Source organism: Pinus tabuliformis, chromosome Q, assembly GCF_031772625.1.
Source record: "Pinus tabuliformis cultivar Carrire ecotype Pingquan chromosome Q, CPIR1, whole genome shotgun sequence".
Lineage (NCBI taxonomy): Eukaryota > Viridiplantae > Streptophyta > Pinopsida > Pinales > Pinaceae > Pinus > Pinus tabuliformis.
Genome location: NC_142296.1, coordinates 185,113,745 through 185,133,934, shown reverse-complemented (window position 1 = coordinate 185,133,934; position 20,190 = coordinate 185,113,745).

Here is a 20,190-nt window from a genome sequence, read left to right as displayed (position 1 = left end):
AATCCTCAATGGCAAGTTTTTGTGCATTTTATTGGGGTTTTCATCAATGGCTCCCACTTGAATGATTATACGAGTGTTCAACCTCAAATTATTTATTCATACTCACTATATTGTACTATGCATCTTAGATACCATCATCCTTATCAGTGGCCATCCTCGCATCTCTTAACAGTTTTCATCATTAACTACTAATTAAATGAATTATCACATGTTCAACATTGGCTCATTTATTCACATGTGTAGAATAATTTTATTATGTGATGGTAATGAAGACCTTGGGTAGAGGCTTACATCACTCATCCTTGTTTCCTCTCCCAAGTTGTGGATATTGTTTCAGAGATAACTTATTAGATTGGTTACATTATGACATCTACCCACGTTGTGCTTATCGGTGGATGATATGTCATATATCCATCAGACATCATTATGGCTTAGCTATTGAGCATGGGAATGCCTAACTCAGGACATGATTATTATATATCTTTAACATATGTGTGTTGTTTGTAAGCCTCTTTCCATTCTAAAACTATGAAACTCTCTCTCTTCAATTGTGATGTAAAGTATTTTGGCTATCATCTTCTTCTCTGAGCTCACACTTGAGGGGGAATATTTTACACTAGAAAACACCTCCTCGTTATCTGAGAGGAGAAGCACTTGTTTGGACTAGAATAAAACCTTATTAGAGGCCTACTTTCCACAATAACACGCCCTGAAATACCTACATAGGGTGTGTTAACGTGGGTAAAGAACTGGTAGCACGTGTTACCCTAGGCTTGATGCTTTATGTCTCAATAAAGGCTGTGTTACCCAAGTTTCATGAACCCACGAGAAAAAATGACGAGTTAACTCATAGAATATCCATTGTTTACTCAAAGTTGACTCTGAAAATCTTGAATATCTCCTTAGGCCCATCTATGGATGTTTCTTATCCTGACTAAGACTATTAAGCTAGGAGAAAGCAATAAAGTAGAGGAAACATTTTCCATCCTCTTGTCTTTTTCCCAAAGTTAACTATTGAAGCGATTGGTAAAATCAGAGCCTCCCATGGCCTATATATTGGAGGCTAGGCTATTGAAATCAAGAACGAAATTCATGCACTATTATGCTGCCAAGATATTTATTGAGATAGAGGTTAAAGACCTAGGAGTTGGAGGAGGTTATGTTGTAGAAATCTATGTTTGTATTATTTCCTCATTGAATAATATAGATCTATTTTTGTTCCATCCATTTCATGGTTTTATGCTTAGATTTTCATGTTTATGTTGTTATGAATTGGATTTAGGTTTATTATGGTTGGATTAAATGTTATGATTTTGTCCATTTACTAGTATGTTAGATTGATAGGGTTTATATATGTTGTGAGTATCATGTGTGTTTGTCTTGTGTATAATTCTCATTCTTGGATATGGGTAAGGATTCTTCCTTTACTACATTGACTACTCTAGAAAATCTTCACAAGAGGACAAAGAGGTTGCTCTTCACCCTGAATTTTTCAATCTCAGACTTTTCTATGCATCATTGAATTTATCTTACCTTTACAGTCTTAGATGTCTTACTCTCCCTACCTTAGGTTCAAGGAAAACCTAAGATGGTTTCTTGTCAATCTTCCCGAACATTTTTCCCTATAGCATGATCCCATATATAAATGACACATTGAATACAATAACAATACCAAAAGACAATTTAATGCCATTTTCTTAAATAAATTCATGTGCCTTCCCACTAAACTTTTTATAAAAAATACAAACTTTTCCATTTTGAATCTGATCCACCCACTTGAGAAAGTGAAAAAATTATAAAAATAAGAGTGGCATGTATGTCACCTACATACACCCTTTGTTCCATGCAATAGTTGGGCTTTTTATTGCACGATTTTTCTTCCAATAGATTCTAATTGTCATGAGATTCCATTCATATCATCAACTTTAGCTACTAGCATAAAGTCTTTTGTTCACTTAATCTTAGGGTTTTGATGTGTTTTATGGGAATAAACATGAACTACCATTGAGGTAGGTAATGAAATGTGATCAACAAAATATATCTTCATCTTCTCATTACAATGACCAAATTTACTAGGGAACTCTCCTCCTTAAATTTGACATGTTCCTTAGAGATTATATGCAAGGTAACAATTGATAGTGACTATTGTTGTAGTTGTTTTTTGATCAAATTTAATTATCTTTCTCATATGTTTATTTATTCAAAGACTTACTGAATTTACACATTCATTATTCCACTTTTTACAAAAAGATATATTTTTTCCAAAACAAAGGTAGAAACAACCAAATTTGAAATAATATTTTTTTAGAAATAATTATTTCTAGGGTAGGCATGATCATTGGAAAATTATTAGCTACAAAATCAAACCTTTTTTAGCTGACAGTTTAGTTACAAGAGTAGTGAATTATGAACTATAAATGTCTCAACTTATAGCCACATAAATTGTCTAAGTGGTAGACAATACTGGAAAAAGGAGATTTCATTTGTGGAACCATGAGTAAGAACCCATAGATGTAGTAAAACTAGTCCAACCATATAGATGTCAAAATAAAAACCGACTCAATTAAATCAACCACCAATGAGAATTCTAGAATTTTCCTACAAATTGTATTTGTTTTCATTAGATCATTTAATTACAAGTTTTCCTATAGCTTCCAATAAAGATAATGTATTTTAGAATCATAAAAGACCACGGTAAGTAGGTACAATACTAGATGATATCTCACCCCAAATAATTGTATTCAATGTAAGGAGAATTGATAAAACATTTCCCATTTTATTTAGACAAGGCCTTCAAAACTCTGTTTGCAATTGTAGGATCTCATATGGGTGTAGCAACAAACTTCATTAATCGAGTTCTCACAAACTATATCCTAAATTTCCATGAACTTTTCTAATCATGTTTTAACTATTTTAATGCCTTCTCTCACTGAAAATTAGAGCCATATTATGCATAGATCTCAATTTATAAGAAAAATGGTTGTAGGTCATGATGATAAACTTCTCAAATACTATAAACTGGATTTTCTTGAAACTTTTTGAGCACGTTTACAACATTTTAATGTTATGAAACTAGCTCACAAAAAGATAGAAAACATAGATCAATGCCTTAGAATTCGGCCTCTTCAAGGGGGCAACCTCCTTTACATTACACAAATGAATTATTCCTTGATGATTCAAATGAAAAAATCTCCTTTCTATATATAAGAGTCTAAGGAGTCACAATATAACCTAGCCGACCTAACAATAATAATATAAAGGCACAAAAATAACAATAGAGGGATTCCATGGGGCACAGTAATAACAATATGGGGACAATAGGGGCACAACAATATTAATAAGGGATACAACTACAATAGTAATGGGATAATCACTAGTATTGTAGGGACCTAACATGCCCCTCTCCTTCAAAAAAGTATTGTCCTCAATGCTTGAGCAGTTCTGGATGCTTCTGTATAAAATTCTCATCCTCCTATGTGGAATCTTCAGTGAATAAGTTCTTCCACTTGATGAGATACTTCGAAATTGATCGATTTCGTAGATGTCGAGTTCTTGTTTCTGTGACTGCTTCCGGTTCCAATATAATTTTTCCTTCCTCATCAAGTTCTAGCAATATTGTTTGAACTGGGAGCTTGTCGCCTATAACCTTCTTTAAACATGAAGCATGGAAAACTGGGTGCACTCGAGAAGCTGCAGGAAGCTCCAATTTGTATTCCATAGTACCAATCTTTTGCAATACCTTGTACGGACCATAATACTTTGGTGATAATTTATTATCCTTCTTAGCTTGCTTGAGGGACATTTGTTTATATGGTTGTAGCCATAGGAATACCCAATCACCTACATCAAAACTTCGTTCACTGTGATGTTGATCTTCATGTTGTTTCATTCTATTCTACGCCAACACGAGGTTATCCTTTAAGAGTTGGAGGACTTGTTGTTGATGCTCGATGTGATGTTCCACTGCTTGAACCTTATATTTTTCTCTTAAATATGATGTGATGGATGGCGGCTGATATCCATATAAATGAGGTCATTTTTGTTGTTGTATGGAAGGAAGTGTTGTACCACCATTCAGCCAAAGGCAACCATTTGACCCATTGTGTCTGTTTATCAGATACAAAGCAACGAAGATATCCTTCCAAAAATTTGTTTACTATCTCAATTTTCCCATCAGATTGAGGATGATAAGATGAGCTATGAGCTAACTGAGTACCGAGACAAGAAAATAATTCTGTCCAAAAATTTCCAGTGAAAATGGGGTCTCTGTCACTTACAATAATCTTTGGATTTCCATGTAGCTTTTGAATTGTTTCCATAAATGCAGTAGAAACTGTACTATCTTTAAATGGATGTGATAATGCACAAAAGTGTGCATGCTTGGTAAGTCTGTCAACTACCACCATGATGACACTCTTTCCCTCAAACTTGGGTAAACCTGTGATAAAATCCATTGAAACCTCCTCCCAACATTGGCTTGGAATGGATAAAGGTTGTAATAGACCCGGGTTCTTATTTGTTTCAACTTTATTTTGTTGGAAAACCAAACATTCTGCCACAAAATTTTGAATATCTGATTTAAGGCCATCCCAAAAAAATTCCTTCTTAACCCTGTGGTAAGTTTTTAAAAATCCTGAGTGCCCTCCTAAGGGAGAAGTGTGCATTTCCATAAGAATCTTTTGTTTGAGTTGGGAATTCTTACAGAGGTATAAGTGATCTTTGTACCATAACGAATCATTTTTCCAGTGAAATGTATCAGATGTACCAGAATCTTGTTATAACTTTTGAATAAGTGCCCACACTTCTTCATCATTCTTCCATTCCTCCCTTGATTCGTTTATCCAATCTGGTTGGATAATAGAAATGGCGCACAAAAATGCTTCCACATCCTCATCCTTTCTTGAGAGTGCACCTGCCACCACATTTTGCTTCCCTTTTTTGTAGATGATTTCAAAGTCATAACCCAACGTCTTTGTGACCTACTTTTGTTGCTCTTCAGAGGATAATCTTTTTTCTAAAAAGTATTTAAGGCTATCATGATCTATTTTTACCTTGAAGTGTGTTCCCATTAGGTATGGTCGCCATTTCTTAAGTGCATGTAGTATTGCCAAAATTTCCTTCTTATAAATAGCTTTGTGTAAAAACTTTCCCTTGATTGGACGACTTTCGAAAGCAATGAGTCTTTCATCCTGCATTAAAACAGCACCAATTCCATTTCCTGAAGCATCACATTCCACAATAAAGGTTTTTGTGAAGTCCGGTGTAGCTAAGACTAGTGCTTGGAACATTGCCTATTTAAGATGTTCGAAGGCCTTTGTTGCTTCTGGAGTCCATGAAAATGCATCTTTCTTCAATAATGTTGTTAGAGGTGTTTCTATTCTCCCATTCTTGACAAACTTGTGATAATACCCTATCAACCCGAGAAATCCTTGTAGATGCTTTATGGATGTGGGGATTTTCCATTCCTTAATGGCTTTAATTTTTCTAGGGTCTACCTTAACTCCTTCATGAGATACAATATGACCCAGATATTCCACCTCTTGTACTCCAAAGAAACATTTGGATCTTTTTCCATATAATTGTTTCTCCTCCAATAGTTGTAGCACCCTATCAACATGTTCACCATGATCCTTCCAAGAATTGTTGTAGATTAGTATACCATCAAAAAATACTAACACAAATTTCCTAAGGAAGGGTTTGAAAATGGTATTCATCAAACCTTGAAATGTATAAGGTGCATTGGTAAGGCCAAAAGGCATGACCAAAAATTCATAATGACCCTCATGAGTTCTAAATGTTGTTTTCAGAATGTCTTCAGTCTTCATTTTGATTTGATGATATCCTGAATGAAGATCCAACTTGGTGAAGTAAATAGATCCATGCAATTCATCCAGTAATTCATCAATGACAGGAATGGGAAACTTATCTTTAATAGTGAGCTTGTTGAGCTTCCTATAATCCGAACACATGCACCATGATCCATCCTTCTTGTGCACCAATACTACTGGAGCAGAAAAGGAACTTTGACTAGGTTGAATTATACCGACATCTAGCATTTTTGCCACCATACGTTCAATTTCACTCTTTTGGGCATAGGGATATCTATACGGCCTGATGTTTATAGGAACACTTCCTGGAATCAGATGAATAGCATGGTCATGACCACGAATAGGTGGGAGACCTTTGGGAGTATCAAGTACATTGGAATGATTGTCCAAGACTTTTTGGAGATCTAGAGAAATAGATGATTTCGATGTGGAAACATCTAGTGAACAAAATTGTGCAATTACACCTCTTTGTTCCTTTTTTAGAAGCTTTGTCATACCATTAGAGCTTATTATCTTTCCTAGTTTTCCCGTAATACCCCTTAATACAACTTCCTTTCCTTCTGCAGAAAATTTCATAAAAATTTCTTGAAAATTAAAAGCTATTGTACCCAAGGATTGTAGCCATTGGACTCCTAGTACAACATCAACACCTCCCATTGGAATAGAAAGCATTTGGCTAGTCAATGCATATTCTCCCATGGATATCTTGATATTATGGCACTTTCCAGAGAAATTTATTGTTTCGCCATTTGCAACCATCACTTGACACTCTGGTGCTGGATATAGGAAGAAATTCAATTCTTTTTCTACCTTACAATGAATAAAATTGTGGGTACTTCCTGAATCAATCAACACTATTACCTTATTCTTCTTGATTTGTCCTTCTATCTTAATGGTTTGAGGAGTGGTAATTCCCGCCAATGCATTAAAAGATATGGTCAAATTCATTTCTTCTTTATCTACGCTTTGTTCCTGGAGTATATCCTCTTATTTTGACCTTTCTTACTCCTTTTCTTCTTCCTCTTCACAATCTATGTAAAATAATTTCTTCTCAGCACACTTATGACCTTTAGTGTATTTGCTATAACAATTGTAAAAAAGCCCTTTTGCTCTTTTTTATTCCAATTGTTGTGGTGTCAACCTTATAGGTTGTGGAAGACTATGGGCAACAAGACTTCCATCTTTATAGTTGTGAGTGGTATGCTTCCTGGTTGCCATAATTTTGCTTTCCATTTTTCTTGCTAATTTGAATGCCTTCTCTAATGAATCAGGTTGCCAAAGGTGAACATCATGTTGGATATTACCCTTTAAAGTCCCTATGAACACATTAATCCTATGCTCCTCTGGAATATTTTTTACCCTTATGTTCAATTTTTGGAACTCCTCAATGTGCTCCATTATTGAACCCTTTTGTTTGAGACTTATCAATTGGCTAAAAAAAGTGTTTATTTTTGTATCCTCATAATGTGATGTCAATTCTTTCGTAAAAATTTCCCAAGTGATAATTTATTTACGAGAGCAAAGCCATTGATACCATAAAAACTGATTTGGTTCCAAATATAAAGTTTCAATACGTACCTTTTGTGTGTTTTGCACATTATTGAGATCAAAAAATTGCTCCATCTGTAATATCCATGTTGCGGGATCCTTGCCATCAAACTTCCTCATATCGATTTTTGGAATATGGTGGGTCTTTGATCCAACATTAGAGTCTACGAAATCATGATTAACATTTCTTTTGTTCACATCATGATTTTTCTTTACTACCCTTTCACCATTAGTAAGTATTTCTTGTAGAAAATTTGTCAAATTTGTCTTCAAATCTGCCATGTTTGTCTTCAAATCTGTTTTCAAATATGCCATGTCTTTCTTCAAATCTATCTTCAAATCATCCATCTTAGTTTCCACAACATTCATCTTAGATTCCATGCCATTTATCTTATATTCCACGCCATTTATCTTAGCTTCTGTTAGCTTTTGTGAGAGTGACATTTGTTGCACTTGGTCTTATAATTTTGATATATCATGTAGTATTTCTTCCTCTTCTTCATGAGTCGTGCTAGAGCTTTCAAGTTGCTTACTAAGTGTTTGCATTTTCTTTCCTCGGGGCATAAGTTACCGATAATAATGCTCTACTATGCCCTTTGAATTCCTTCAAAATAATTTTTCAAACCAAGCTTAAGCAAAAATTTTAAAAAATCTACACACCTTTTTTCACTTTGTAGGATCTCAATATTGCTTCTGATGTAACTCTGTAATTTTGGATCATCTAGTTCTGAAATTGTGACCTGCAGTAGCCCTCTGTGTCCTCTTTCCAATGCCACTAGTCTGATCCAAATTGGATTCTCCAAGGAAGAGTTATACCAAAATTCCCACAGTGACCTGATTATAGACTAGTTCAGTAGAGCGAACTTGTATGACATGCCACGTGTCCATGTTTCGACCTTTGGCTCTGAAAAATATATAAAAGAAACTAAAGTCTGTCCTATTTCTATACCTTCTTTCAAAATTTCAATCCGATGCTCAGAGAGAAAGTTATGATGATTTCCCCAGGTCACCTATTTGGAATATAATTCAGGAGTATGCAAAAAGACCAACTTCCTCAGATCATATCTCCACAAATATAGCACAAAAAGTTCTAAAATTTGGAACCAAGGTTCAGTGCGATTTTATCTCAAATGGGTTTTTTGTTCGCTTCTGAAATGTCGCAAAAAAAAAGTTATAGCAAAAATTCCACAATATCCTATTTGGAGCAGCGAAACCCTAGAATCCAAAGCTCTGATACCAAATGTTATGAAACCAGCTCACAAAAAGATAGAAAAGATAGATCAATGCCTTAGAATTCAGCCTCTTCGAGGGGGAAACCTCCTTGACATTACACAAATGAATGATTCCTTGATGATTCAAATGACAAAATCTCATTTCTATATATAGGAGTCTAAGGAGTCACAATATAACCCAGCCGACCTAACAATAATAATATAAAGGCACAAAAATAACAATAGAGGGATTCTATGGGGCACAGTAATAACAATATGGGGACAATAGGGGCACAACAATATTAATAAGGGATACAACTACAATAGTAATGGGGTAATCGCTAATATTGTAGGGACCTAGCATTTAATTCCTTCTCACACTGAAAATTAGAGCCATATGATGCATAAATATTGAGTTATAGGAAAAATGGTAGTAGGTGATGGTGTTAAATTTCTCAAAGACTATAAATTAGTTTTACTTGATATTTAGTGGGTTTTTTCATATTAATTTAATTCTTCTCTCCATCAAATTACATAGCCATCTGACACATGGTATGAAATATATCCTCAAACCAATTTATGTATTTTATCTGTAGGAACAAAGGTAGGAATTTTTGATACAAGAATAGAGGCATTTATGATACATGAATATAAACATTTTTATACCAAAACAGAGGTAGGAATTTTAGATATAGGAACATAGGTAACCATTTTTTATCATGTCGTCCACCTCCTACAAACTTTGTTATAGATTCCCCTTCTTTTACCATCATCAATCCACGGTCTCTCATATACAATCCCATTATCTTTTGAAGAAAAAATTGTTGTAGGGATAACCACATAAAAAGGTGGGGGTAAAAACAAATAAATGGATTTCGTTAATACAAAAATAGGAAGTGATTGTTCTGGTAACTCAATGTTTCTTGGAAGAATAAGATGTCTTACTACAACAAGATGGATTAAGGGCATAATTTATGATGGTATTGAATAGTAGGGTAAGCCTTTAGTAGTTTCTTATCATCACTCCCTAAATATTCAAAATATTAAAGAGTTGCATGTTGATTTTTACCTCAGGTTCTACCTATGCACTAATTATGATGTTAAATCTAAGTTTGAGATTGATGTACCACGCAACTGATCTAAAACATAGCACTAAGATTGGTGTTAATCATTGAACCATGTGAGGTTGGTAAATTTTGATAATAAAGTTAAGTATAACACTGATCCAAATCAGGATGATGTTGATGTATGATGGTTGTTGCTGATTGATAAAAGCTAATTGTGAATAGTTGAATGCTAAATTTTGAAGTTTATTGTGTGGTATTGATCACTATTAAGGCACTGTAGTGTTCAATCTAGAGACTGATGACTGCTGGAAAATGGATAAAAGAGTATTGTTGAATTGTTGTAAGATTCATTTTTACCATACCATGGAATGTAGCAATAGTTTCCCTACCATTAAAATTTATACAAAATATCTCATGAGCAGTCTAAGTCAGTAATTCATCACCTTAATGAGCTCATTATAAATAAAAGTGACTTGAATTACATGGTATTAAAGAGGGATGAGAATAGGAGTTAAAATAGGGAAAAAAAGATGACAAAAATATACATTCCCAGGATGAACCAGTTATCTCTATCTTTGTCTCTCAAAATTTTATCATTATCCAAGTGTATACAGAATCCATCTTATATGAGCAAAGTAGATCACCTATGTTAATGGTCCCACTTCCATGAAAACCTCTTTTTTTTTTAAAAGATAAAGCTTAAATGCATAATATCTAAAGTATCTTAAATCCATTATCTAGAAGTTAAGGTTTATTCTTCCTATATTTAAATTCAATGAAAATTGTTTCAAAATGTGACTTGAAGCCTTCATTTGGAGTGAGTTATATGTGTGCCAATGTGTGTTCCCCATCTCTCTTACCTAGCATAGCCTTGCTGCTAGCAGGCTTGTTCAGTACCTAACAGGTTTTCCTTAGTACCATATAAGCATAACCCCACTGCCAGTAGTTGTGTTGAGTATCGCGATGAGTTTACTTTTATTCCCGATACTTCCTTTTATTATTATTATTATTATTTATTTATGTGAATTTTTTTCAATATATGCCAATCAAGAGAATTGAAATAATGTATGTTATTCATTGGCAATTTTTAGAGTTTAAGGAACTCAGGTGTTATGAGAGTATTCTATATTTACTAAGCACATAAATCAATATTCAAGTTTATCCCATGGGCAACACCATTCACAATATTTATAAATCTAAGCAAATTAATGTGTAGTGAAATGAAGCATCTTAGATAATAACTAAAAGGACCCTCTAATTTATCATGCTAAAGATCTTGTAAAATTGTATTGAGGTTATACATGAATATTCCACCATATGAGGTTTTTCAAAAATACCCCTTAGAGAAACTTAGAAAGATTTCTTGGATAATATCTTTGGATAGCAATCAGAATTATATGATTTATTCACCTAATACTAACATTGTTGCTTGTTACAACCCCTAAATTTCCCACATTATTTTAAGCTTGTGGATAAGAAGTATTGAACGTGGCAGTAACAAATTCCCCCCCCCCCCCTCCCCCGATTGACTCAGTCGACAGTATTAGCCATGTGACATGGAGAAGGAACAACCAATCAATAATCATAGTCACTTTACAAAATAATAAGGAATTAATATTGAATCGTACTTGACAAGACTTGACATAGAAGTGTTTTATGTCGACCCAAACAACAATCAATGGTGGTCAATCCAATGATGTAAGTAGTAAAAGGAACCATAAACATCATGTACTATCCAAAAGAAGTTGTAGAAATTGTGCCTCCAGATGTAGCAACTGAATATTAAGGAGTTGCATCTTCAAAAATGATTAGTAACTACAATAGTTTTATTTTATTTTATTTTTCTATACTATCCTACCCTACTTTATTTGAAGAAATGAATATCTCCTTCAAGTGTAGCAGTACTTCTAGTGAAACCATGCGCAAAACAGATATAGAAATACATTCATACTCAGGTTTGAAATATAAAATCTAGTGTATACTAGATCATGAGAAACCATTTTCTTCACTTGATATGATGGAAAGAATTGTTGAAGAAGAGAGTGGTGTTCTAGCCTGATGACTTTTTGGAAATAGTGCTTGATATATCTATAATTCTCTTTAGTTTCTTGTTCATCAATGTTGATTTGTAAGTTCTCCTTTGTCATTTGATCCGAATTGGATCCTAAAACACTCTCTAAATTCTTATGACTGTTTCAAATTATGCTAAAAGATTCAAGTCCTAGAAAAATCAAAGCTATTAGAAGGAATCCTCATAATAGTTGTAGTTGTGGCCAGAGTGGAGCAACAAGGACGCTCGGTCGAGCGCATAGACCGTTGGCCCATGGTAACGCAAACTGGTGCAAAATGGAAAAACCGGAGGCCAAATCAAGAAACGGGAGTGGTTTCTGATATGCGATTAGCGCTAGTTCTAATCGCGTATCACAGGGCATCCCCCTCATTGAAGGAAAGCCTTGAAGCACCCGAACCCGAAATCGCTATAAAATTTGGAAAAGATAAAGCATTTGGTTCCATAGCGCGAGATTCCACAAACCGGAAAGATATCGAAAGGCCTCCAGGCGGTAAGCAGTTTTGACTGAGTCCCACCCAATGCCACACATTGAGCAACATGCATCCGGCGGCTGAGAGAGAAAACTGCCCACATCAGATGGGTAAACATCGTGCGACTTGTCCACCCGATATGAAGGACGACCGTAGGATCTAGGGAGCTCAGATCAACAGTGGAGATGCCTCCCAATGACTAACAGGATTTGACAGGTCAAAAAGTGAAATGATAGGGGATTTGAAGTCTGACATGGATGATGAGTTGGAAAACTATTCATGATTCACAGGCGATCTTGAAGAAAATGGAATTAACGGCCATTCAAAAATGATTCAAGGAATCTGACACCCAGTTTGTTGGGAAACAGGTGGCCACCTCCTTGCGAGGCGTTACCCAGTGATGATGACGCAAAGCACATGAATTCGAACGGACAGAGGTAAGGAAACCAGAAGGCCAGGAAGCGGAAATGAATAGTCAAAAGAACAGACTGGCTTTAAAGCCATGATCTGACAGAAGCAGAGGGAGAGAACACAGAGAGGAAGACAAGAGTTAGCTAGACGCAGGAAGCTAATAGCAGAGAACAAAGAGTAGAAGCCGAGCTGACCTGAAGGCATCATCGAGACAGACAGAGCCAAAGGGAGTCAGAGAGTCTGTGTACTCCATTGAAGCCTTGAGAGGTTCAAGAAAACTCCTCGACATAGGCCTGTCATACTACTATGACCCTCAGAGGTCGAGTTTCAGTAAGGAGAGTCTGTGCACTCCATTCCTACTGACTTCATTCTATTTAGTGAGTCTTGAATCGAGTTCACTGTTGTAAAAAACTCTGCTTGAAAACATAATAGAGAGGCTACCACTAAAAGGTTGGACCAGGAGACGTAGCCCAGGAGCATTAGGTGAAATCCTTATTAAACTTGTTTTGTTTACATGTTTGACTGTTATGTTTTCTTTGATTTCCTAAGTGTCTATGTATTCTATCAATCTTATCGATCTGTTGCATAATTAACATAGGCACATCCATGCACATGAGTCTATAATACCTTTAATTCTTTGTCCTGGATAAATTCTAGATCAAGTGGTATCAGAGCTCTAGGTTACTAAGGTTAGACAAGCTTGTGTTGGATCTTGTTGTTGAATGCTAACTAGATCAAAGCTTAAATTAGGAGAAGGAGAGTTGGCTGAAGCTAAACTAGAAATTGGAAGAGTCTATTCTAAGATGAAAATGTCAAAAGAAAATCCCTTGGAATCAGACCCCCAGTTCATGGATAGTTTTATGACCATGAGATCCATGGTGCAGGAAATGTATAGGGAATTCAAGAAAAATAGAGATGAAGACTGATCAAACTCCAAACAAGACAAAGGAGTAGAAGAATCTCTCCTCCATGACCACTCTAAAGGCAAAGGGAAAGAAGAAAAATTCCTCACGCCTCCTAATAGCCTTGAAAATAAAAAGAAGACATCTTTGATTAAATTAGATGTTAAATTTGATTTACCAATATATGATGGAGAGTTGAATGCAGATAAGCTAGATAATTGGATCAAACAGATTGATGTTTATTGCAGAGTGGAGAGCATTGACTCAGACAAGAGTAAGATTCAGCTGGCTAGCCTACGCCTTGGAGGCACTGTCTTGGTATGGTGGGAAGGCATGACACAAGCTGACATGAAGAAACATGGTAAGATTCTTTTTGTCTGGAGTGAATTTTTTTCTGCAATTAAAAAGAAATTCTATCCACTAGCCTACATGCAGCAAGCCATGATGAGCTGGCAAACTCTTCGACAACTAAAGGGGCACAGTGTACAAGGTTACACCCAAGAATTTAGGAAAAGATCTTTGATTCTAGGAATTTCTTTAGACTGACCTGAGACTCTGCTGAAGTATATAGGTGGTCTACAAAACTACATGAGGCACACTATCCTCATGTTTAATCCCACTAGCGTGAGGTATCCGTTCAGGGTGTGCATCTAGAAGCTAGAGGTAAGGATGGGGACCCAGAAGTTGGGGGATCATCCAAACCCACTGCAAGAAAAAATAAGGAGAAAAGAAAACAGAAATGGAAAGAGAGGAAGACAAACACTGTATAGAAAAGCAAGTCTTCATGCACTCACTGTAAGAATGATGGGCATGATGATGAACACTGTTGGATTCTACACCCAGATAAAACCTAAGAAGTTCGAGGGCAAGAAGAAGAAGATTGTTGCAACTATTCAAAAGGATTTGGGGTCAGACTCAAGAGATGAAGCAACAATCGCAACCACCGATATAAAAGGTAAAAATTCTGAAGCATCTACTAGTAATTCTACACAATCTATTGATAATGAAGAAAATGAGAGAAAAAGACATGGACTTTTTCATATTTGAGTTATTTCCAATCATCAAAAGATTGATATTTTATTTGATGGTGGCTCACAAGTAAATTTAATTTCTGTAGAAATTGTAAAGAGGTTGGGATTACTAACCACATCTCACAAGAAACCATATCCATTAGGTTGGTTATGTGATAAAGCAAAGCTACAAGTGACTAGACAATGAAAACGTAAGTTTTCTTTTGGGTCAACATTTGTAGATGAGGTTGAGTTAGATATAGTTCCTTTGGATATATGTGGAATTGTTTTAGGAAGTCCTTACTTGTATGATAGAAAAGCTATTTTCTATAGAGTTGAGAACAAGTATCTACTCGTTAAATATGGAATCGAATATATTGTAAGAGCTCATAAGCTCAAGAATAATTATACTCTCATAAAATCAATGAAGATGAAACGAATTGTAAATTCATGCCAACAATTTTTACTGATGGTTGTAAAGGAAAAGGAACCTGATAAAACCAATGTATTTGAGGGTTGTGATGCTAAACAGCAAGTTGACTTAGAAAAAGTTATTTCAAAATATGATATATTGTTTCAAGAACCTAAAGTTCTGCCACCCAAAAAGGAAATACATGATATTAATTTGCAGCAAGATGCTCCATTGCCTAACATCATAATGTAAAGGTTGTCCACTTTAGAGAATGCAGAATTCAAGAAGCAGGTACAGGATCCACTCGAGAAGGGGTTCATCAGACCTAGCACATCACCATGTGGGTCTCCAATTGTTCTGGTGAGAAAGAAAGATGGCTCGTGGATAATGTGCATTGATTACCAAGCACTAAATAAGATAACGATAAAAAATCGTTATCCCCTTCCTCGCATAGATGATCTATTAGATTAGTTGAAAGAAGTTGTTTATTTTTCCAAGTTAGACTTGCATAGTGGCTATCATCAGGTCAGAGTTGTAGAGCAAGATGCATGGAAGACTGCTTTCAAGACAAAGCAGGGATTGTATGAGTGGTTGGTTATGCATTTCGGCTTAACTAATGCTCCTGCTACTTTCATGAGAATAATGAATGATGTACTCCGACCTTTTCTTGATGATTTTGTTATTGTATATCTGGATGACATTCTTATATTTAGAAAAACATGGGAAGAACATTTAAAGCATGTTAACTAGACTCTAGATGTTTTGAAAAGAGAAAATATTTATGTTAAACTCTCAAAATGTGAATTTGGAAAAACATCTTTGAATTATTTGGGACATATAGTAGGGGGTGGTGAATTGAAGATAGATCCCTCTAAGGTCGCAGTCATTGTAAACTGGCCTAAACCCAAATCTGCTACAGAAGTTAGAAGCTTCTTAGGAGCAGCACAATATTGGAGAAAATTTATTTCTAACTTTTCCTTAATTGCACCTCCCTAACATGATTTAACAGGATTGAACAAGGTGTTTCAGTGAGGAAGAAAATAGTAGAAAGCCTTCAACACCTTGAAAGAAAATATTAGTACAACACCAGTACTAGCATTGCTCGATCTTCAAGGACCATTTGAGATTGAAACAGATGCCAGTGATTGTGCCATGGGAGCAGTGTTGATGCAGCACAGTAAACCCATATGTTATAATTATGAGACATTTAATTCTACAGTAGTTAACTATCCCACATATGATAAAGAATTGTATGCACTAGCACAGAGTGTGAAAAAGTGGAAACATTACTTAATGGGAAAAGAGACAGTTATACATACTAATCATCAACCACTTCAATATCTACACTCCCAAACTAAGTTGCAGCAATCAAGTCACTATAGATGGATGGGTTTTCTACAGTAGTTTCATTTATTCATTAGATATAAAAAGGGCATACAAAATAAAGCTGCAGATATGTTATCCAGACCAATTATAAATGCATCTACTATACTTAAGCATAATTCAGTATTGCATGAAAGCTACATTGAACAATATGCTCAAGATATAGATTTTAAAGATGTATATGCAACTTTAAGTCAAGGTAAATGAGTAGAATAATTGGATTATCATGTTAAGGACCAACTCTTGTATCATTTTCGGAAGTTATGCATTCCACAAATTGAAAGAGTAAAGATAATTTGAGAAGCACACACTTCTCTAACATCAATTCACTTTGGTGTAAATAAAACAGTTGCACAGCTGCAAATATTTTGTTATTGGCCAAAAATGAACGAGACGTTTCTAGATATGTAAGAGGGTGTACCATGTGTGCTAAAAGCAAGCCCAACAATAGAAAACTAGGCTTGTACACTCCACTACCAGTTCCTTCTCATCCTTGGGAAAGTGTTTCCAGGGACTTTGTTGGAGGACTGCCTAAATCTAGGAAAGGTCATTACTATTTTTATGTTGTTGTGGATAGGTTCAGCAAAATGTGTATTTTAATACCTTGTAACAAACAGATTACCACTGAACAAACTGCAAATTTGTTCTTTCAGCATGTATGGGTTCATTTTGGATTACCCACTTCCATAATATCTGATCGAGATACTCGATTTGTTGGGAATTTTTGGTCAAGTTTGTGGGAATTGATGGACACCAGGTTAAAGAAGAGCACAACTTTTCATCTGCAAATAGATGACCAAACAGAAGTGGTTAACAGGAGAGTGATCCAGTTTCTTAGAGGCTATTGTAGCAAGCATCCCAAACTTTGGGATGAACATTTACGTTATGTGCAGCGTGCTTACAACCGAGCTAAACATTCTTTTACATAGAGATCTCCTTTCAAGACCTGTTTTGGTTTCACACCAAGGCCTCCCTTGGATTTTGTCTTTGGTAAAGACATAGCAGTTGATGGACACAATGATGTGGACAAGGCGACCAAGTTCATTGAACAAATCCAAGAGATTCACCAGGCAGTACAGGAACAGCTGGAAAAGAGCCAAGCTAAGTACAAAGCAAGGCATGACAAGCATCGGATAGAGCATAGTTTCCAAGTTGGTGATAAGGTCTGGCTGTATATTAGCAAATACAGAATGCAAGGTGAAGGTAAGAAGATGAAGCCAATAAGGTATGGACCTTTCAAGATACTTGAGAAAATTGGTGAGAATGCTTTTCGCCTTAATCTACCAGCTTACATACACATCTATTCAGTCATTAATGCAGACAACTTGAGACTTTTTGAACCTTCATTAATCAAAGATCCCAAAGAGCAGAGTCAATTGCCTTCTATTGATGATCTGTTGCCTGAATATCTTAATGAATTGCAGGAAGATACAGTTCTGGATAGAAAGGTAATGACTACGCGCAGAGGGGATGTTGAATACCTCAGGATTACACTCAAGGGTTCAAAGCCAAGCAGTTTGAAATGGATAGAAATTGAGCAAGCGACGAAGAAATACCCTCACTTGATTGATGCTTAAAAGAAAACCAAATTTTGGTGGTCCAAAAGCTTTTTCAGTGGGAAGGCCGTGATCTGAATTGGATCCTAAAATACTCTCTAAATTTTTGTGACTGTTTCAAATTATGCTAAAAGATTCAAGTCCTCTAAAAATCAAAGCTATCAGAAGGAATCCTCGTAATAGTTGCAGTTGTGGCCAAAGTAGAGCAACGAGGACCCTCGGTCGAGTGCGCAGACTGTTGGCCCATGGTAACGCACACTAGTGCAAACTGGCAAAAATGGAGGCCAAATCAAGAAACAACGGTGGTTTCTGATACGCGATTAGCGCTAATTGTGTATCGCAGGGTGTCCCCCTCAGTGAAGGAAGGCCCCGAAGTGCCTGGACCTGAAATCGCTATAAAATTCAGAAAAGATATCGCATTCAGTTCCATAGCACGGGATTCCACAAACCAGCAAGATATCAGAAGGCCTCGAGGCGGTAAGCAGTTTTGACTGAGTCCCGCCCAATGCCACACATCAAGTGACACCTGTCTGGTGAATGAGAGAGAAAACTGCCTGCATCAGATGGGTAAACATCATGTGACTTGTCCGCCCGATATGAAGGACGACTGTAGGATCCGGGGGGCCCGGATCAACAGCATAGATGTGTCCCGATGACTGACCAGATTTGACAGGTCAAAAAGTGAAATGACAAGGGATTTGAAGTCCGACGTGCATGATTAGTTGGCAAACGATTCATCATTCGCGAGTGATCTTGAAGAAAATGGAATTAACGGCCATTCAAAAATGGTTCAAGGAATCTGACACCCAGTTCATTGGGAAACAGGTGGCCACCTCCTTGCGAGGTGTTACCCAGTGATGATGATGCAGAGCAGAGGAATTCGAACGGATAAAGGTAAGGAAACCAGAAGGCCAGGAAGCAAAAACGAATAGTCAAAAGAACAGACTGGCTTTAAAGCCGTGACCTGACAGAAGCAAAGGGAGAGAACACAAAGAGGCAGACAAGAGTTAGCTAGATGTAGGAAGCTAATAGCAGAGAATAGAGAGTAGAAACCGAGCTGACCTGCAGGTAGCTGTTAGCTACCTATACCAATAGGTTTCATATTTCATGATTGGCAATGAAAAGGTCCAAATATGCTCTGCTTTGATGATGCAAAGATCACATATTTCCATAAGAATACAATCTGTGCTTATAGCTTGATGGGGACTCAAATTTTGATGGATGGTCCAACAGTCTAAGCTGGATCATGTCATGTTTTAAATTTTCAGTTGTAGAATAGAGAAAGGAGCCTGTCCAAACTGTTTAATCTTAGCAGACAAGTAGTTCGAGTAGAGAAGAAAAGGCTCCCAACAGCTTAATCAGGGACCTTGGAAGAAATAAGGGTAGAAGTAGATAGAAAAACAAAAGAAAAAGCCAAAGAAAAGAAAAGGCAAGTAAGGGTTTGCAAGCCTAAATGCACCCTTCAAGAAGAAACAAAAAATGCTAGGCAAAATAGCTGGGTAAGTAGATGGGGTTGCAGAAGTGGTATTCATTTCAGATTTGACCTTGATGGTCAAGATGAGAAAAGAAAAACAAAGAAGCATGTCTAACTTCCCAATTATCCCTTTTCCCACTCATTACTAACATCCCCTCATCAATTGAATTGCTTAGAAAACTTGAGGTTTGATGGTGGTTTTATTGATTGAAAAGCCACATTTCTTGTCTAAAAATTCTTTTCATTTTGATCTACTCCCTAAAACTAAGTAAGTTTCAAATAAACTTAGTAATTCCCCCCCTCATTCACACTTCCCCCCATATTAACTCTAACTCTACTATGTAATTCCCCTATGTTACCTTTCCCCTACTATTATTAACACCATGGTGTATAAACCCCAAATTTTGTATAAATATCCCTCCCCTTGGCATTATAGCCAATAAATCCTCTGTCAGGGATCAAATTGGCATCTGGTCACTTTGATGAACCTAAACCTCACCCCTCTCCCTTCTTTGAAGTCATTCCACCCATTAAGCCTTTGTTTGTAAAGAAAAAACCTTATAAAACCCCCCCTCCTACCCATAAACCCCTTTCAAATTGTGAAATAACCCAAAAACCCACCTTTTGTCGCTTATCCAAAGTTTCGGCGCATATGTTTGATTTTTCAAAATACATTGAAAAAACCTTACAAAAACCCATATCCTAATGTCTTCCGCTAAGCGCGCATCCCAAAAAATACTTTTTTTTAAATCCCGCCCCCTTCCGTATCGCTCAATCACTTCATCAACCCGTCAGCCGTCCGATCGAGCGCCTCTGATTGGACGGCCCTTATGCATATCGGGTTGGT